This window comes from Adiantum capillus-veneris, chromosome 29 (genome assembly GCF_014529385.1).
Source record: "Adiantum capillus-veneris isolate H3 chromosome 29, ASM1452938v2, whole genome shotgun sequence".
Taxonomy (NCBI): Eukaryota; Viridiplantae; Streptophyta; class Polypodiopsida; order Polypodiales; family Pteridaceae; genus Adiantum; species Adiantum capillus-veneris.
Genome location: NC_140959.1, coordinates 68,331,064 through 68,350,037, shown reverse-complemented (window position 1 = coordinate 68,350,037; position 18,974 = coordinate 68,331,064). Strand labels below are relative to the sequence as shown.

Genomic DNA, 18,974 nt, shown 5'->3' with positions numbered 1-18,974 from the left:
TTACAATGTGGTGAATCTGATACAATGTCAATGAGGGTGCCTCTCGTATGAATGCGGGTACAACCCTGTGCTGGTGGTTGGTCTTTTGGCTCCCTCGATCCAAAGAAGTCTGTGATCTGTCTCTGCGACTATCGTACTCCATGTCTCCTCAACAGACTATCTCTATGTCGGTGTAGCTCAAGTAGATATAGGCCAAGGCATCTCTGATCCTGATACCTCATGACTCTATCTAGGGGTCCAAAACCCTCCCTGAATAAGCAATGGAAGCGCCCTCGTATCTCATAATACACAGTGCAATGGCATATGTAGTGTAGCTCCGTCTCTGGCTCTCTACCGCATAGTTGACATATCCTAGACTCCGGCAGTATCCCTCTGAATCTACCTGTCTCAGTCTCCAGCTGGTGTGAGGATGTGCGAATCTGACCAATAGCACATCGCAGACCATGAGACAAATGAGTGTCCATGTAGCTTGGACGAGTCACGAACCCATCTCCCGAAAGTTGGAGAAGGTGCTCTTTGTAGAAAGCCATCTTGGTGCCCAACTCTTGCATCGGCTCTACCCATGTCCTTCTGGTGTCCAACTGTATAAGATCCTGCCGAATGAGTCTAGTGATCTCCGTCCGTGTGACTGGTAGGGAGGGTGCATCCACGGAATACTGAAAGGGAGGCAATCTATCCATGCTGAGACCATGCCTCTGAAACCATGAGGTCATCTGCGCATACCAACATGATGCATCTCCCTACATCGCTAACTGTCTAGAGGACTCAAGAGCCAATCTAGTATATCTGCCTCTATGTGTATCCCATAGACTGTGCATAAAAGACACTGATCTGGTAAGAGCCTCAATCTCTATAGGAGGGGCGGCTACCTCCGCTCGAATAATCGCATGTGGTACGGAGGCCTTGGCTCTAATCATCCGGGATATCATAAATACCAAGGGTCTCTCCATGTTCCTCCAACTGTCATGATTCACAGATGGTCCCCACACTTGGACCCCATAAAGCATAGTTGAAGCAACCAAAGTATCAAAGAGCCATAACTTTGTTCGTGGTTCTTGAAACTGAACCTGCGAAAACATCCTCTCTAGCCCTCCCAATGCCGCATAGGCTCTGGACAGTCTAGTTTCTGCTGCTCTCCTCAGAGTAAACCTTGGTCCCGTGAATACCACCCCCAGATATGTACATTCATCTGTGTACTCCACAGTGTCTTGACCATATACGAGTGCAAGTGCCGATCTCTTGACCCACTGTGGTGTGGTGTTAAACACCATAACCTTGGTTTTACCAAGGTTCACAGACAGTCCACTATCCTCTGCAAAGTTGTGCAATGCATCCAAATGTCTCTGCATGCCCTCTGGCGACTCTGATATCAACACAATATCATCAGCATATAATAATAAAGGGATCCATGTCCCTGATAGCTGAGCGCCTCTGTCACCCTCTCTGTCAATGTAGTCAGAGACTTCATCTACATACCTACCAAAAAGTGTAGGGGACAAAGGACACCCCTGTTTCACTCCAATAGTGGAAAAATATGTTAGAAATCCCCTCAAGAGTGCGTACTTGGCCAGTCATTGAGCCGTATAAAGCCATGATCCCCCATATGATCTCTGTGGGTACTCCCAACTTCAGTAGCCTGTGCATCAATCTGGCCCTCGGCACTGTGTTAAATGCTTTGCGGAAGTCCACAAAGCAGCAATACATCCGTCTACCATGAGCCCGACCCTCCTCAATAATGGCTCTGAGTGTAAGAATATGGTCCAAAGTGGAGAAACCCCTCCTGAATCCAGCCTGTCCTGCTGCTCGTATGCCCTCATTTTCTGCCCATTTACTCAGTTGCTGTTCAAGAATGGATGCATACAACCGTGCCAATGTGTGCCCTATCATAATAGTATGGTAGTTCCCTGCCACTGTGGGGTCCCCTGCCTTGAAGAGAGGTACAATAGTAGATAATCTCCAGGACTCGGGTAGTCCCTCACACATGACACGGTTAAACAACCGTGCAAGAACCTCTGACAGTAAATCTCTAGCATGTATCAAGTGCTCTGCCACCAAACCATCATGATCATATGCTCTCCTAGTCCTCATCCTGTCAATAGCGTTTTTCACCATCTCAGTGGTAAAGAAGGTACTAGTGGCTGGACATGGCTCTAGAGGGTCTGGTAATGGTGGTTGCCCGGGTACTGTATATAATGATGCTGCATACTGACCCCAAGTCTCGGGAGAGGTAATCACTAGAGGAGGTGAGTGCACACGGAAGAGACGCCAGGCCTCACCTGAATCTCGACTCAAAAAGAGCTGATACAAATCACGTTCCATCTGGGCTAAAAAGGCACGCTTCTTCCGTCGCACTAAACTCCGAAGAGCAATCCGAGACTGTCTATATGTAATGACTCCAAGTATAAGCTCGCTCTGAATCTGAACTCTCATCTCTCTGCATTCCTCATCATACCAACTATTATGAGGCATGTTCCCAGAACGTCTTCTCTGATCTGGTTGAGTGTGTGGGTATGCCTCTGCTGTTGCCCCATGCAAGATCTCCGTCAATAAAGTGGTGATCTCCTCCACTGTATATACAGGCTCGGCTGCCCACATCCGTCTGTAAATCTCTTCCACATAAACTGACTCCGTCTCTGGTGTAAAAGTATACCGTGTGTGTGCAATCCTCCGTGGTGTCTGAGAGACACTATACTGGAAAGAGACTGAAAAAGTCAGGAGGGCATGGTCCACTACTACTCCAACAGGCCTAGGGCCCACACTGAAATCCTGAATATTAGAGATGAAGCTCGGTGAAGTCATGACATAGTCTACTGTACTGGCCCCATGTCTGTGAGGAAAGCATGTGAATCCCCCAGACGAAGGAAAAATCTCTAGACCATTAAGTATGGCCAGACCATGCGTAGTCGCCATCTCTATGAGATATCTCCCATACTCTGTGTGCTCTCTATCCTGTGAGTGTCTGTCAAGCCCCATCTCCGATATATCCATCTCTCTAAGCATCTCCTCCGAGGTATCATAAAATACCGTTTGGGAGTTGACCATCCTGGCATTAAAGTCTCCCAAGAGAATGATATCTCCATCTCTAGAGAACTCCCATATGTCATCATCAAGTATAGAGAAAGGGGATTGCCCTCTAGGTGAGGTATAGACTGATGTGCTAGGGGGAAAGTAACATATAGCAATGTATAAGAATCTGCCTGTCTGAGCTCTCAGTCTCACCCACATGTATCTTGCTTGGTCATCTCTCCGGACAATCTGTAATAGCGGCTGCAACTCCTCCTTGAATAAGACTACTACCCCTCCTGAACCTCGACTCCCATGCTGGGATCTAGCGTCTGGCCGACAAGCTGTCTCCCATAAATAACCAGTCACACTTGGCATCAACTGTCCAGATTTTTTATGTGTCTCTGAGTAAAAGACAATGTCTCTATCTCTGAAGTTATCCTCAAAGGCACCCACATGCAGTCTACATGATCCATTACAATTCCATGCCGCCATCCGGAGTGTGGTTCCATATGTCTCGCACCGTCATGCTATGCATTTTTCCAAAACAACTACTTTCCCTCCTCTATAAAAGGCAGTTTTTCCCTTCTCCCTTTCTGCCTTGATCTCTGGCATCAACTCTTGCATATGTGCTATTTGTGCTAAAGTAAGGTCATCCCCCATAAATATTCCAGTTTTCTTAAGTGCCGGTCTCTTCTTCAGGAATTCCTTCCTTGTTTCCAAAGTCGGAAAACGCAAAATAAGTGCTTTCTCTTTGACGTTTCCCTTCTCATCCACTCCTTTCTTTCCTACTCTCCAAGCACCTATGTGCATAGGTTCCGGGATGCCCATGCGCTGCATGAGTTCCTTCACTTCGTCTTCTACATTTTCCGTGTCTTTGATACCAATAATACGCACATGGAGGGCTCTAGTCCTCCTCTTCTGTTCCTCCTCAATGGTCATATTGATGATGGTAGAAGTCTGTGCGGCTTCTGGCATCCGGGCCTTCCCTTTCTTTGCACCTTCAATCCATTTTTCTGCTTCGTCAACTTTCTCCTGTGTTTTAAAAAGGCGCTCCGCCCATGAGGAAGCCTCTTTCGAGTTTTGTTCTTCCCCTTCGCGTAGAGTTTTCACCTGCTCCTTAATATCTTCGAGCTCCTTTAACATCGAGGGCTGATTTTCCCCTTCCGTTTTGGGCATAATTTTGCAAGCTGCAAGTTCCCCTTTAAGCTCTTCAATCACTCTTTTTCCTTCATGCACTTTTCCACATTGGTTTTCCAAGATTCAAAGCTTGCAATTGTCTCATCCAACTTTTTCTGCATAATACATTCCATTACATTCACTTTTGCCCCCATTAGAGCCTGCATCTCCCCTTTCACAGATAGATACATCTCATCATGCCTATCAAGCATCGCTTTATCTAATTCTTTCCTCATATCTGCATACATAGAATTCTTATAACTATCTACATTTGTGTACATCTCTTTCCTGATGTCATCTCTCATAAAGCTGAGCTCAGATTTAATCATCACTTGAACCCTCTCCATCATTAAATCATCTTGGACTCTGACGGTTTTCCCTGCCCGCAGTGAGCTTGAAAGTCGCTTTCATTTTTTGTGGGGTGGTGAAGCCACTTGCATCACCATCCTCGGCTGGTTGGTCCATCTGAGAGAGAAGAACAAGACTCACCAGCAGAGGTGTCGCCTCCGCCCTGGTTGGCCTCGCCTTCGTCACCAAGTCCTCGCCCTAGCCCTAGCAGGCTGGTCTCGTCTCGTCGCCCTTGGCTCTTCTCGCCCTCGCCCTTGGTAGGCAACTCGCTCTCGCCCTTGGCAGGCAACTTGCCCTCGTCCTTCAGAGGTCAAGACCCTCGCCCTCGCCCTTTGCAGGCAACTCGTCCTCGTCCTTGGAAGGCTCCTCGTGCTCGACCCAGGAGCTCGACCTCTTGACACAGGACCAGTAGCTTGCCCCAGGCTTAGCAGCTCGCCCTTGACCAGGTCCAGCAGCTCGCCCCTCGCCTTTCGACCAGCAGCTCGCCCCTCGCCCAAGACTCTCGTCCAGCAACAATACAAACCAAACATATATAATATAGCGTCCTAGATTGGTCGATGTGAACTAAGCATAATGGGCAGCTTGCTAGGATAGCTGAATCACACGAGATCTAGCATCGATCGTTGGTGGATCTCATCAATCTCCTCCATGGTTAGTAGTCTGACCGGGCGTCGTGCATACAAAATAACAACAATACAAACCAAAGATATATAATATAGGGTCCTAGATTGGTCGATGTGAACTAAGCATAATGGGCGGCTTGCTGGGATAGCTGAATCACAGGAGATCTAGCATCGGTCGTTGGTGGATCTCATCAATCTCCTCCATGGCTAGTAGTCTGACCGGGCGTCGTCCATTCCTGGCCACAGTGCTCCGAACCTTCTGTCGTAGCCTCCGTCGATGATGTGTGGTCCTCCGCAGTTGTGGGCGTCTCGATTTCCCCAGCTCAGTCACTCAATCGATCAGTGTGCCTCTGGTGTAAGACGAGAGGGAGCTCTGTTGTGAGAGTGGCTCTTGCGGCGGCGGTTGTCCCGTCTGTCTCAGGCTCCATGTCACACAAGGGGCATGTCCTGGCCTCTGCTGGTATCTCCCAGTCTCAATCCGTAGCTAGTGAGAAGATGTGCGTAACTAGCCAATAGCACAACGTATTCCATGAGACAAGTGGGTGTCCATGTATCTGGGTCTCGTCACAAAACCATCCTCTGTAAGCTGGAGAAGATGGTCTCTGCAGAAGGCCATCTTCGTGCCCAATTCCTGTGCTGGTTGTATCCATGTCCTCCTGGTGTCTAGCTGGGTCATGTCCTAGCGGATGGGCTTGGTGATCTCTGACTGTGTAAAGTGACAGATGGTGCATCCAATGAGTACCGGAATGGTGGCAGCCTTTCTATGTTGAACCCATGCGCCTGAAACCATCATGTCATCTCCCCATACCAGCATGCTATATCTCCCTGCATGGCTAACTGTCAAGAGGACTCAAGTGCAATGCGAGCATATCTGTCTCTAGGAAGTTCCCACATGCGGTGTATGAAGGAGACTGATCTGGTGAGCGCCTCGACCACTATCGGGAGGGCCGCTAGCTCTGCTCGGATAATGCCATGTGGTATTGATGCCTTGGCTCTAATGAGCCGCAAGATCATAGAGACGAGAGGTTTCTCCATGTTCCCCCATCCATCAGTGCGACCCTGCCTCCCGTGGTGATCCAATGAAGGTCCCCATATCTCAGCTCCATAGAGCAATGCAGAAGCCACCAAGGTGTCATAGAGCCAGAGCTTCATCCGAGGCTCCTGAAACTGAACCTGTGAAAACATCCTCTCCAATCTGCCCAATGCTCCACGGGCTCTAGTCAATTTGGTCTCTGCTGCTCTCCTGAGTGAGAATGCCAGTCCGCTAAAAACCACTCCAAGGTAAGTGTAAGCATCTATGTACTCCACAGTCTCCTGGCTGTGTGGTCCCATAAGTCTCGCACCGTCATGTGGAGCGTCGCTCTAGTATTACCACTCTTCCATCTCGGTAAAAGGCAATCTTGCCTTTTCCCCTTGCTGCTCTAATCTTCGGCATTACTTCTTGCATATGAGCGATCTGCAAGGGTGAGATCATCCCCGAGAAAGATGCCTGTCTCTTTAAGAGTTGGTCTTTTCTTCAAAAAGGACGACTTCGCTTCCATGGAGGGAAAACGGAGGATGAGTGCTCTTTCTTTTGAGGTTTCCCCACTGCTTCCATTTTTCTTTATGTTGCCCGCTCTCCAAGCTCTTGTGTGCGTCGGCTCAAGGACCCCCATCAAGGCCATGAGTTCTTTTACCTCTTCGTCCACATTGCCTTTGTCTTTAAGACCGCAAATTCTCACATGTAAAGCGCCCACCAGTCTTCTTTGCTCCTCCTCTAGTGTCTGATTAATGATAGTGAGTGTGGACGTGGACGTTATCTCCTTGCCTTTTTCTTTCTTGGCCACCTTGATCCATTTCTCGGCTTCATCCGCCTTCTGTTGAGTTTTGGTAAGAACATCCACCCAAGAAGTCCTCATCTCTTTGTGTTGCTCTTCTCCCTCTTTGATGGCCCGCACTTGATCCTTGATCGTGTTGATTTCTTCGATTACTGAGGGTTGTAGTTCGCCCTCTTCTAGTGTGTTTCTTGATCGTGCTTCGGAGAGATCTTTCTGGAGTGATGCAATCTCTTCATCCTGAGTCGTCACTCGGTCTTCCAGTGTATTTATCTTGCTCTCTTGGATCAGCACGCGTCCTTCAAGCATTTTTTTTGTGCCCAAGAGATTGCAGTTCATCTTGGTATTGGTCTCCGTCATTTCCTCTTTGCACTTTTGAATGGCATCCTCTAGGGGGTCGGCTTTATCGTTCAGCTTCCTCATGCTTGATTGCCGTCCGAAAAAGAGCCACTAAGCAAACGTGTGCATCCACACTAGCAACGGGCGTGGTAGTTGAACGAGTGAGGGAACGCGAGGAGGTATAGTAGGGGAGGGGCAGCGCAAGGGCGTGGCAAGCGGGGGGGGGACAGCGGGTATAGAGAGAGAGAGAGAGAGAGAGAGAGAGAGAGAGAGAGAGAGAGAGAGATGAAAAAGAGAGAGAGAGAAATGAAATGAAATGTTATATTAACATCTTCAAAAGGCCAAACTGACCTATGAGACCAAAAAGTTTCAATTGGTGAATCTAATACCATGTCTGAGTACGGAAATTACAAAGTTACAAAGAACTAACACTAAAACCCGAAGGAGAAAAGAAATAGGAGGGGGGTGGGGGGGGATGAAATCTCTCATCGATCGTTGTCGGATCTCATCGACCTCCTCCATGGTCAGTACTCTAGTTGGGAGTCTTGCATGTCGAGCTAGAGTGATCTCGAGAAATGAAATGAAATGAAATGATATATTAACGTCTTCAACAAGCCAAAATGACCTATGAGACCAAGCCATTACAACCTGATACCATGTCCGGAATCAAAAAGAACTGAAACAAAATACAATGTGTAGTATAATGAAAGAAGAGGGGAGGGGGGGGGGGGGGGGGGGGGGGGGGGGGGGGGGGATCAATCCTCATCTGCACTCTGGACGTCGAGAGAGTATGGCTCGAATCCTCTGCTGTAGTCTCCGTCAATGTTGTGTAGCTCCTCTCCTCAATCGCGGCGTCTAGATCTCCCTAGCTCCAATGCTCGGTCTATGAGAATGCCATTAGCGGTAGTATGAGTGCGGGCATAGCTCTGCAATGGTGTCTGCTCTTGTGGCTGCTCCTCTGGGAGTCCAATATCTAGTGTAAAGAAATCTATAATCTGTCTGTGGGACCGTCACTCTCCAGCTCTCCTCAGTAAAGTATCTTTGAGAGAGAGAGAGAGAGAGAGAGAGAGAGAGAGAGAGAGAGAGAGAGAGAGAGAGAGAAATGAAATGAAATGAAATGTTATATTAAAGTCTTCAAAAGGCCAAAGTGACCTATGAGACCAGAAAGTTACAATGTGGTGGATCTGATACAAAGTCAGAGTAACAAACAAACAACATAACAAAACAAAACAAAAAAATACTATGGGATCCTAGACTGGTCGATGTGAACTAAGCAAAAGGGGCAGCTGGTCTGGACAGCTCAATCAAAGGAGATCTAGCATCGGGCACTAGTGGATCCCATCAATCTCCTCCATGTTCAGTAGTCTGACCGGGCATCGTGCATGCCTGGCCAGAGTGTTCCGAATCTTCTGATGAAGCCTCCGTCGATGCTGTATAGTCCTCCACAATTGTGGGCGCCTGGATTTCCCCAGCTCACTCGCTCGATCGCTCAGTGTGCCTATGGTGTGAGACGAGAGGGAGCTCTGTTGTGGTAGTAGCTCCTACGGCAACTGTCCAATGTCTGCTCTATAGAAATCTGTGATCCGTCTCTGAGACTGGCTAGCCTCTCCACTCATCATGCTATCTCTGTGTCTGCGCAGCTCGAGCAAGAACAAACCCAAGCATCTCTGATCCTCATATCCCATGACTCTGGAGAGTGGTCCAAAACCCTCTCTAAACAAGCAATGGAAGTGGCCTCGTATCTCGTAGTAGACGGGGCAGCGACATGTGTAGTGCAACTCTGTCTCAGGCTCCATGTCATGCAAGGGGCAAGTCCTGGCCTCTGCTGGTACTCCGCTGTATCTCCCAGTCTCAATCCGCAGCTGGTGAGAAGATGTGCGTAACTGGCCAATAGCACATCTTATCCCATGAGACAAGTGGGTGTCCATGTATCTGGGTCTCGTCACATAGCCATCCTCCGTAAGCTGGAGAAGATGCTCTCTGTAGGAAGCCATCTTCGTGCCCAGCTCATGCGCCGGCTCTATCCATGTCCTCCTGGTGTCTAGCTGGGTCAGGTCAAGACGGGTGAGCCTGGTGATCTCGGACTGTGTAAGAGTGAGAGATGGTGCATCCAATGAGTACTGGAAGGGTGGCAACCTCTCTATGCTGAACCCATGCGCCTGAAACCATCATGTCATCTCCCCATACCAGCATGCTATATCTCCCTGCATGGCTAACTGTCGAGAGGACTCAACTACAATGCGAGCATATTTGTCTCTAGGAAGTTCTCACATGCGGTGTATGAAGGAGACTGATCTGGTGAGCGCCTCGACCACTATTGGGAGGGCCGCTAGCTCTGCTCGGATAATGCCATGTGGTATTGATGCCTTGGCTCTAATGAGCCGCGAGATCATAAAGACGAGAGGTTTCTCCATGTTCCCCCATCCATCAATGCGACCCTGCCTCCCATGGTGATCCAATGAAGGTCCCCATATCTCAGCTCCATAGAGCAATGCAAAAGCCACCAAGGTGTCATAGAGCCAGAGCTTCATCCGAGGCTCCTGAAACTGAACCTGTGAACACATCCTCTCCAATCTACCCAATGCTGCATGGGCTCTAGTCAATCTAATCTCTGCTGCTCTCTTTAGTGAGAATGCCGGTCCGCTAAAAACCACTCCAAGGTAAGTGTAAGCATCTGTGTACTCCTCAGTCTCCTGGCCATATGTGAATGTAGGTCATGACCTCCTGATCCACTGTGGGTGGTATTAAACACCATAACCTTGGTTTTACCAAGGTTAACAAATTAACCACTTTCATGGGCAAACCTATGCAAAGCATCCAAGTGACGTTGCATCCCCTCCGGAGATTGGGAGATCAACACAATATCATGAGCATATAACAAAAGTGGAATCCATGTCCCTGCCAGCTGTGCACCTCTATCACCATCGCTCTCAATGTAGTCAGAAACCTCATGTACATACATACCGAATAGAGTAGGAGAGAGCGGGCACCCATGCTTCACCCCAATAGTGGAGTGAACCGGTGTAGATAGTCCCTCAGGGGTGCGTACATGCCCTACTACTGATCTGTACAATGCCATGATCCCCCAAATCAGCTCTGTGGGTACTCCCATCTCCTGTAGTCTGCGCATCAATCTAGCTCTGGGTACTATGTCAAAGGCTTTGCGGAAGTCCACAAAGCTACAATAGATCCGTCTCCCATGAGATCTGCCCTCTTCAATGATGGCCCGAAGTGTCAAGATATGGTCAAGAGTAGAGAAGCCTCTCCTGAACCCTGCCTGCCCATCTGCACATATTCCTTCCCTCTCTTCTCATCTACTCAACTGCTGCTCAAGAATGGATGCATACAACCGTGCCAGTGTGTGTCCAATCATGATAGTGCGATAATTCCCAGGCTTCATAGGGTCTCCTAACTTGAAGATAGCTACAATCGTAGATAGGCTCCAAGTATCAGGCAAGCCCTCACACATGGCACGGTTAAACATAACTGCTAGAAGCTCTGCTAGTAGATCTTTGGCGTGTATGAAATGCTCAGCCACTAGGCCATCATGATCATATGCTCTCCCAGTCCGCATCCTGTCAATGGCTTTCTTCACCATCTCAACAGTGAAAAACGCACATGTGTGTGGGCATGGATCGGGGGGTCGGGAAGGGGGAACTATCCAGTTATTGTGTACAAAGATGATGCATACTAACCCCAGGTCTCTGTAGAGGTAACGGCGGGGGGGGGGACTGCTCATGAAAGAGCCGCCACGCCTCACACGTCTTGACTCAAGAATAATTGGTACAGATCTTGCTCTAGTCGAGCCAAAAATGCCCTCTTCTTCCGCCGCACCAGGCGTCGGAAGTCAATATGTGACTGTCTGTGAGTGATGTCAATATGTGACTGTCTGTGAGTGATGTCCCCCAAAAGTACCTCCCTCTGAAGTCTAGTTCTAGTCTGGCGGCACTCCTCATCATACCAGCTGTTCTGAGGCATGCTGCCTGAACCGCGTCTTTGCTCAGGCTGGGTGTGTGGGTATGCCTCTGCTGCTGCATCATGTAATGTCTGTGTCAGTATAGTAGTAAGCTCCTCCAGTGGTCGCCCTGGTTCCTCAGTGCATAATCGTCTGTAGATCCCTTCTATGTATCCAGAGTCCGTCTCCCGCGTGAAGATGTAGCGAGTAGGGGCTACTACCCGTGGCATGTGTGCTACACTGGATTGGAAGGAGATTGTCATCGACACAAGAGCATGATCCACTGCCACCCCAACCGGTCTGGGCCCAACTGTGAGATCCTGGATACTAGAGATGAGATTTGGTTGTGCCATGACATAATCCACTGTGCTAGCTCCATGTTTGTGTGGGAAGCATGTGAAACCTCCCGCAGCAGGAAACCTCTGTAGGCCATTCAAGATGGCGAGTCCATTTGCACTGCCCATATCTATAAGGTGCCGTCCATACTCAGTATATTCCACATCCTGCGATAGTCTGGACAAGCCCGTCTCAACAACATCTAGCTCCCTCAGCATCTCCTCTGAAGTATCATAGAACACTCTCTAGTGATGGGCAGTCCTAGCATTGAAGTCCCCTAGAATGATAATGTCACCATCTCTAGAGAACTCCCATATGTCATCATCCAAAATAGAAAAGGGGGACTGTCCTCTGGGTGATGCATAGACTGACGTACTCGGGGGAAAGTAGCAAATAGCAATGTAAAGATATCTGCACGTCTCTGCTTTCAATCTCACCCACATGTACCTCGCCTGCTCATCCTTGCGGGCTATATGTATCATTGGTTGCAGATCCTCTCTAAATAACACTGCCACTCCCCCTGAGCCCCGTCCTCTGTGCTCTGATCGCGTCTCCTGTCTATAAGCTGTCTCCAATCTGTATCCACTGATGTGAGGCAAGGATTGCCCAGGGGCTTGATGTATCTCAGAGTAGAAGATGATATCTCTTCCAATAAAACTATCCTCAAAAGCACCCACATTAAGACGCATAGATCCATTACAATTCCAGGAAGCCATTTTGAGTGTGGTCCCATAAGTCTCGCACCGTCATGTGGAGCGTCGCTCTAGTATTACCACTCTTCCATCTCGGTAAAAGGCAATCTTGCCTTTTCCCCTTGCCGCTCTAATCTCCGGCATTACCTCCTGCATATGAGCGATCTGCGAGAGGGTAAGATCATCCCCGAGGAAGATGCCCGTCTCCTTTTCTTCAAGAAGGACTTGTTCGCTTCCATGGAGGGAAAATGGAGGATGAGTGCCCTTTCTTTTGAGGTTTCCCCACTGCTTCCATTTTTCTTTATGTTGCCCACTCTCCATGCTCTTGTGTGCGTCGGATCATGAACCCCCCTCAAGGCCATGAGTTCTTTTACCTCCTCGTCCACATTGTCTGTCTTTAAGACCGCAAATTCTCACATGTAAAGCGTGCACACGTCTTCTTTGCCCCTCCTCTAGTGTCAGATTAATGATAGTGGGTGTGGACGTGAGCGTTATCTCCTTGCCTTTTCCTTTCTTGGCAACCTCGATCCATTTCTCGGCCTCATCTGCCTTCTGTTGAGTTTTTGTAAGAACATCTACCCAAGAAGTCATATCTCTTTGTGTTTTGCTCTTCTCCCTCTTTGATGGCCCGTACTTGCTCCTTGATCGTGTTGATTTCTTCGATTACTGAGGATTGCAATTCACCCTTTTCCAGTGTGTTTCTTGATCGTGCTTCAACGAGATCCTTCTTGAGTGACGCAATCTCTTCATCCTAAGTCGTCACCCGATCTTCTAGTGCATTTATCTTGCTTTCTTGGATTAAAACGCGTCCTTCGAGCATTTTTATTGTGCCCAATAGATTGCGGTTCATCTTGGTAATGGTCTCCGTCATTTCCTCTTTGCACTTTTGGATGGCATCCTCTAGGGGGTCGGCTTTATCGTTCAGCTTCCTCATGCTTAATTGTCGCCTGGAAAACGATAGCCACTAAGCGCACATATGCATCCACATTACGCATACATTATCTCCCGCATCAAGCATACATTTTGCGCATCAAGCATACAATTTCCTGTGAAATCTGCCAAGAAAATCTGCTATCTGAATTTCTGAATTTTCTGGTGTTTTTTGTATTTCTGGAATTCTGTCAGCAGATTTCTGAGAATTCCTAAAAATTCCCTGCTGCTGGAAAATTGCTGGACCTGGCAGCCGATTTCTGAAAATTCCCTGCTGCGTGTGTGCTCTGTTCGTGTCAGCCTGCTGCAATTTCACCTTGCTGCTGTTCGTTTCTACCTGAAGGCGAGCAGCTCTACCTGACGGCGAGCGGCGAGCACCTATTGGGCGAACCTTTGGAAAGGACGAGGGAGAGGGATGAAATGATGTATTAACGTCTTCAAAAGGACAAAATGACCTTTGAGACCAATCCGTTACAAACTCGGGAATCTGGTACTGTGTCTGAGTACAAAAAAAGAAATACTAAAATGAATCTAGAAGTGCTACTAGCTCGAACTATATGAGGTACGTGTGATCACTGATACAATGGGTGCCCAATACAAGAGAGATACAATGGGTGATGGATCCATGCTGATCTGTATTCTAGATGTCGAGATAGTATGGCTCGAATCCTCTAATGTAATCTTCGTTGATGATTGAAGCTCCTCTCCTCAGTCGTGGGCGTCTCTCGATCTCCCTAGTGCCTAATGCTCGGTCAATGAGAGTACCGCAGGTGTGAGTATGAGTTGAGCTTTGCAGTGGTGGCTGCTCCTCTATCTGTCCAGTGTTTGGTGTGAAGAAATCAATAATCTGTCTCTGGGGTTGTCTCTCTCGAGAAGGGTCCGAAGCCTTCTCTGAATAGCCAGTGGAAGCGACCCCATATCTCGTAATACACTGTGCACTGAAGTCTGACATATATAATGTGTCTCCGTCTCTAGCTCTGTATGGCATAGGCGGCATATCCTGCTAGCTATTCGTATCCCTCTGAATCTACCAATCTCAATCTCAAGTTGGTGTGCACTATGAAGATGTCTGTATCTGACCAATGGCACATTGCAACCCATGAGATCAATGTGTATCCATGTAGCCACCTTCATGCCCAACTCCTGTGTCAGCTCTATGTGTTGGCTCTATCCATGTCCACTTGGTGTCCAACTAGGTTAGGCCCTGGCGAATGAGTCTAGTAATCTCCACCCGTGTAAGAGACAACGATGGTGCATCAAGGGAGTACTAGAAGGGAGGAAAGCTGGTCATGTTGAAGCCATGTATCTAGAACCATGATGACATCTGTGCATACCAACATGATGTGTCCCCCTGTAAAGCTAATTGTCTGCAGGATTCAAGGGCCAATCTGGCATATCCGTCTCTAGTAGTATCCCATAAGCTGTGCATAAAGGAGACTGATCTGGTAAGCGCCTCTATCTCCAAAGGGCTCCAGAGGGGGGGGAGGGGGGGGGGGGGGGGGGGGGGGGGGGGGGGGGGGGGTCTAATTCCGCTCTAATGATCTCGTATGGCACGGAGGCCTTGGCTCTGATCAGCCGAGAGATCGTAGATACCAAGGGCCTCCCCATACCTCTCCACCCATCCTGACCCACAGAGGGTCCCAAAACCTGAACCCCATAGAGCATAGTTGAAGCTACCAAGGTATCAAAGAGCCAAAGCTTTGTTTGGGGTTCCTGGAATTGAACCTACGAACACATCCTCTCCAATCCTCCCAAGGCCGCATACGCTCTGATCAGTCTAGTCTCTGCTGCTCTCTTCAAAGATAACTTTGGCCTAGTGAAGACTACCCCAAGATAAGTGTATGCATTTGTATACTCCACAGTCTCCTGACCATAAGCGAATGTAGGTGTTGATCTCATGATCCAGTGCGGTGTGGTGCTAAACACCATAACCTTGGTTTTACCAAGGTTTACACACAATCCACTATCCTCTGCAAAGCTATATAATGCATCCAAGTGTCCTTGCATACCATCCGGTGAGTCAGAGATCAACACAATATAATCAGCATATAACAACAATGGAATCCATGTCCCTGCGAGTTGGGCACCTCTGTCACCCTCTTTGTCAATGTAATCAAAAACCTCATCTATATACATACAAAATAGAGTAGTAGACAATGGGCAGCCTTGTTTCACTCCAATAGTGGAGTGAACTAAATCACATATCCCCTCTGGAGTGCGTATATGTCCCACCATTGATCTGTATAGAGCCATGATCCCCCATATCAACTCAATGGGCACTCCCATCTCTGCCAGGCCAAGACTCTTAGTGGAGGAGATAGTGGAGGAGATCACGACTTTACTGACTGAGACATTGCATGATGCAGCAGTAGAGGGGGAGTGCATGCCCCCTATGCAATGACTTGGAGGGCAGGCAATCAATTGAGCATATTTTGGTGAAATGCACGGCCCTGACCCGAGTTGGAGTTGATCGTCTCGGCGGGTTGCTGTTTACCATTCGGGACATGCAGGACCCAACGGGTGTTGCTTTTAGCAACAGCGAAGTTACCATTATCCTCCTTGGTGGGGAGGCTCGCGGAGTTAGGTTAACCTTCTGGGTTAACCTACGTCCGCATTAAAGGGGAGCAGTTGCAGGGCACCACCTTCTAGATGCTTTCCTTGATGAGGCATTTCCAGAGTATCAAAGAGCATTGAACGTTAGGCTATTGTCCTAGCATGCCGATTGGATGAATCGGAGATAACTCAGATCCCTCACGCCAAGGAGGGGGGAAAGGACGAAATTCTTCTTAGTAGCAAAAAGTTACGGAACTATGTGCTAATATGACTCTGAGATAATGATACATGGTTTGCCTCACCACTGGACAAGAGGAGTATAGGAGACTCTAATTGTCGCCGGATCGGGACTCCACCTACGAGCCGACGCCCAAGTTGGGTATGGCAATTTCTTCTCAAAAACCCGCTGGGGTCATTCAAGGTTTTGACGGGTGAGGGAAACCAAGTCCCACAGTCTCTGGGGCCCTACGGGACTCTTGGGCATAACCTAACAAGGGCGCACGTTCTAAAAGATTGAACGGGATCTCCATCTCCAAGGCGGTGTCTAAGGTCCCTTCTTGGGACTAAAATGAGAGAAAAAAGCTTCACCATGCGAGAGTAGGCCCAGCCTCCCGGCTCGCTAAAGGAAAAAAAATTCTCCTAGGAGACATCAATCACAGACAGTCTCGGATAGCCTTCAGGCGCCTTGTGCGACAGAAGAAGCGAGCCTTCCTAGCTCAAATGAAACGAGACTTATACTGGTTGTTCTTGAGTAGAGACTCAGGAGAGGCATGGCGTTTCTTTCATGAGCACTCCCCCAGTGATTACTTCTCTTGATGTGTGGGGTCAGTATGCAGCATGCTTATGTACGGTACCTGGACAGACACCCCTTCCAGATCCTCCTGAGCCATGCCCATTTGCAAGTACCTTCTTTACCACTAAGATGGTAAAGAAGGCCATTGACAGAATGAGGACCAGGAGTGCATATGATCATAATGGTCTAGTAGCAGAGCACTTTATACATGCTAGAGATATCCTGGCAGAGGTTCTCGCAGTTCTCTTCAATCGAGTCATGTGTGAGGGTCTACCTGAGACTTGGAGACTGTCTACTATTGTGCCTATCTTCAAGGCAGGTGATCCCACTAAGCCTGGAAACTACCGTATTGTTATGATTGGAGACACATTGGCACAATTGTATGCATCTATCCTTGAGCAGCAGTTGAGCAAATGGACAGAGAGTGAGAGCATACGAGCAGTGGGACAAGCTAGTTTTAGGAGCGGCTTCTCCACTTTTGATTGTATTCTGACACTCACAACCATCATTGAGGAGGGTAGGGCACATGGGAGACGGATTTATTGTAGCTTTGTGGATTTCCACAAAGCATTTGACATGGTGCCTAGAGCCAGATTGATGCACAGACTACAGTGGTGTTGCTAGTACTAGAAAAAGATGAATTTTGCAGAATTCATTGATTATAGAGCTCTCAATAAAATCACCAACAAGAACAGATTCCCTTTCCCAAGGATCAATGATATTCTCGACAGACTTCAGGGATCCTCTTGTTTTAGCAGAATTAATCTGAAGAGTGGATATCATCAAATCCGAATTTTCTCCTGGAGAACGACTAAAAAACATCTTTCAGGACGACTTTTGAGGTTGTAATAATATATTTGGTGATGCCATTTGACCTTACGAATGCTCTTGCAACATTCAACCGTAGGATGGATAGGATTTTCAAAGAGTACCGATCGTTTGTGGGCACTTTCTTTGACATCATCGTCTTCTTCAAGAGTGAGGTATAGCACAGATACCATCTATTACAAGTTTTCTGGACACTGCAACATAAACTCGTTGTAAATGCGAAAAAGAGCGAATTTTTCTTGCGTGAGATACACTTTCTGGGATACATCGTCTCAATGGAAGGTGTAAAGATGGACCCGGCCAAAGTTGAGACCTCTTCTGATTGGCCCGATTTGAAGTATGTTCATGAAGTTCGAACGTTTGGGTTTCTGCTCCTATTATCAACAGTTCATTCAAAAATTTGCATTCGAAAATTTAAAGAGATAGCTTCTCCTTTGCATGTGTTGATTCAAAAAGGAGTTCCTTTTACTTGGGAATCGTCAAAAATTGCAGCCTTTCGGACTCTCAACGAAAAGTTGACAACCGGACCATTATTGGCTTTTCCAGACTTGAAAAGCCCTTTGACATTTATTGTGATGCATGTGGTCGCAGTTTGGGAGAAGTCTTGATGCAAGAAGGCCATGTCCCTTCTTACGAGAGGAGGATGTTTTCACATCCTAAATTGGTTGCACAAATTTACAAGAAAGAGTTGTTGCCACTTATCCAAGCTCTTACGCAGTGGCGACACTATTTACTCGGAGCTGATTTTACCGCCTTCACAGACCATCGGGGTTTACGCTACTTCTTGTCGCAAAAGCAGCTTTCGGAAAAGCAGATGAGGTGGACTAATATCCAGTCACAATATCATTTCCAAATAGTCCATGTTTAGGGACATAAGAACTTAGTGGCAGATGCGTTGTCTAGAAAGCCCTTGGTTCTGGCTATTTCCGCGATACATCATCGAAGCTTCGAGGATATGGTAGATCAATGCTCCACAGATCCTGATTTTGCAGATATCTTTCACCGCATACAGAGTGGAGAGGCAATTGCAGGCTATTCCATACGGGACGGCTATTTGATGCGGAAAAAGATGTTGTGTGTTACACAGCCTTTAAGGTCCACTTCATTCCAGTAAAGAAGACAGTTAAGCCCGATCATTTGGCGAGACTGTTTGTCTCACAGATTTTCCGATCACATAGCATGCCTAAATCCATTCTTTCGGACAGAGATTCCACAATTCACTAGTTTGTTTGGGAGGACAATATGGGAAAGCATTGGCACGCGGTTGCAGTTCTCGTCCTCGTTCCACCCACAGACAGACGGGCAATTTGATAGCCAATTCAGTGGTTTTGGATTTGTTGAAGTCTTATATTTTGGATCAGAAGACTCAATGGGAAAAGTATTTGCCCTTGGTGGAGTGCCTACAACAACACAATTCATTCTTAGATGGGGAAGGCGCCATTTGAGGTAGTCGAGGATGCTAAGAAGGTCCCATCATTTCTGAGCACCAAAGATAAGATTTTTAAGAACAAGCAAGAAAAGTAGACTTTTGAGAAAGACTAGAAGGCATGGAAGGCCATCTAGCAGTTAAGAGGAGGAGAG

At 47.8% G+C, this 18,974-nt stretch overlaps 1 protein-coding gene and 1 pseudogene across 2 annotated transcripts in view; both read right to left on the bottom strand.

Annotated features, from left to right (window-relative positions):
• Positions 1-18,974, bottom strand: part of PHYLLO (2-oxoglutarate decarboxylase/hydro-lyase/magnesium ion-binding protein) — a 174,853-nt gene that overhangs the window by 121,168 nt on the left and 34,711 nt on the right. The window lies entirely within an intron of this gene.
• LOC147419352 (uncharacterized) lies at positions 7,948-12,040 on the bottom strand (annotated as a pseudogene).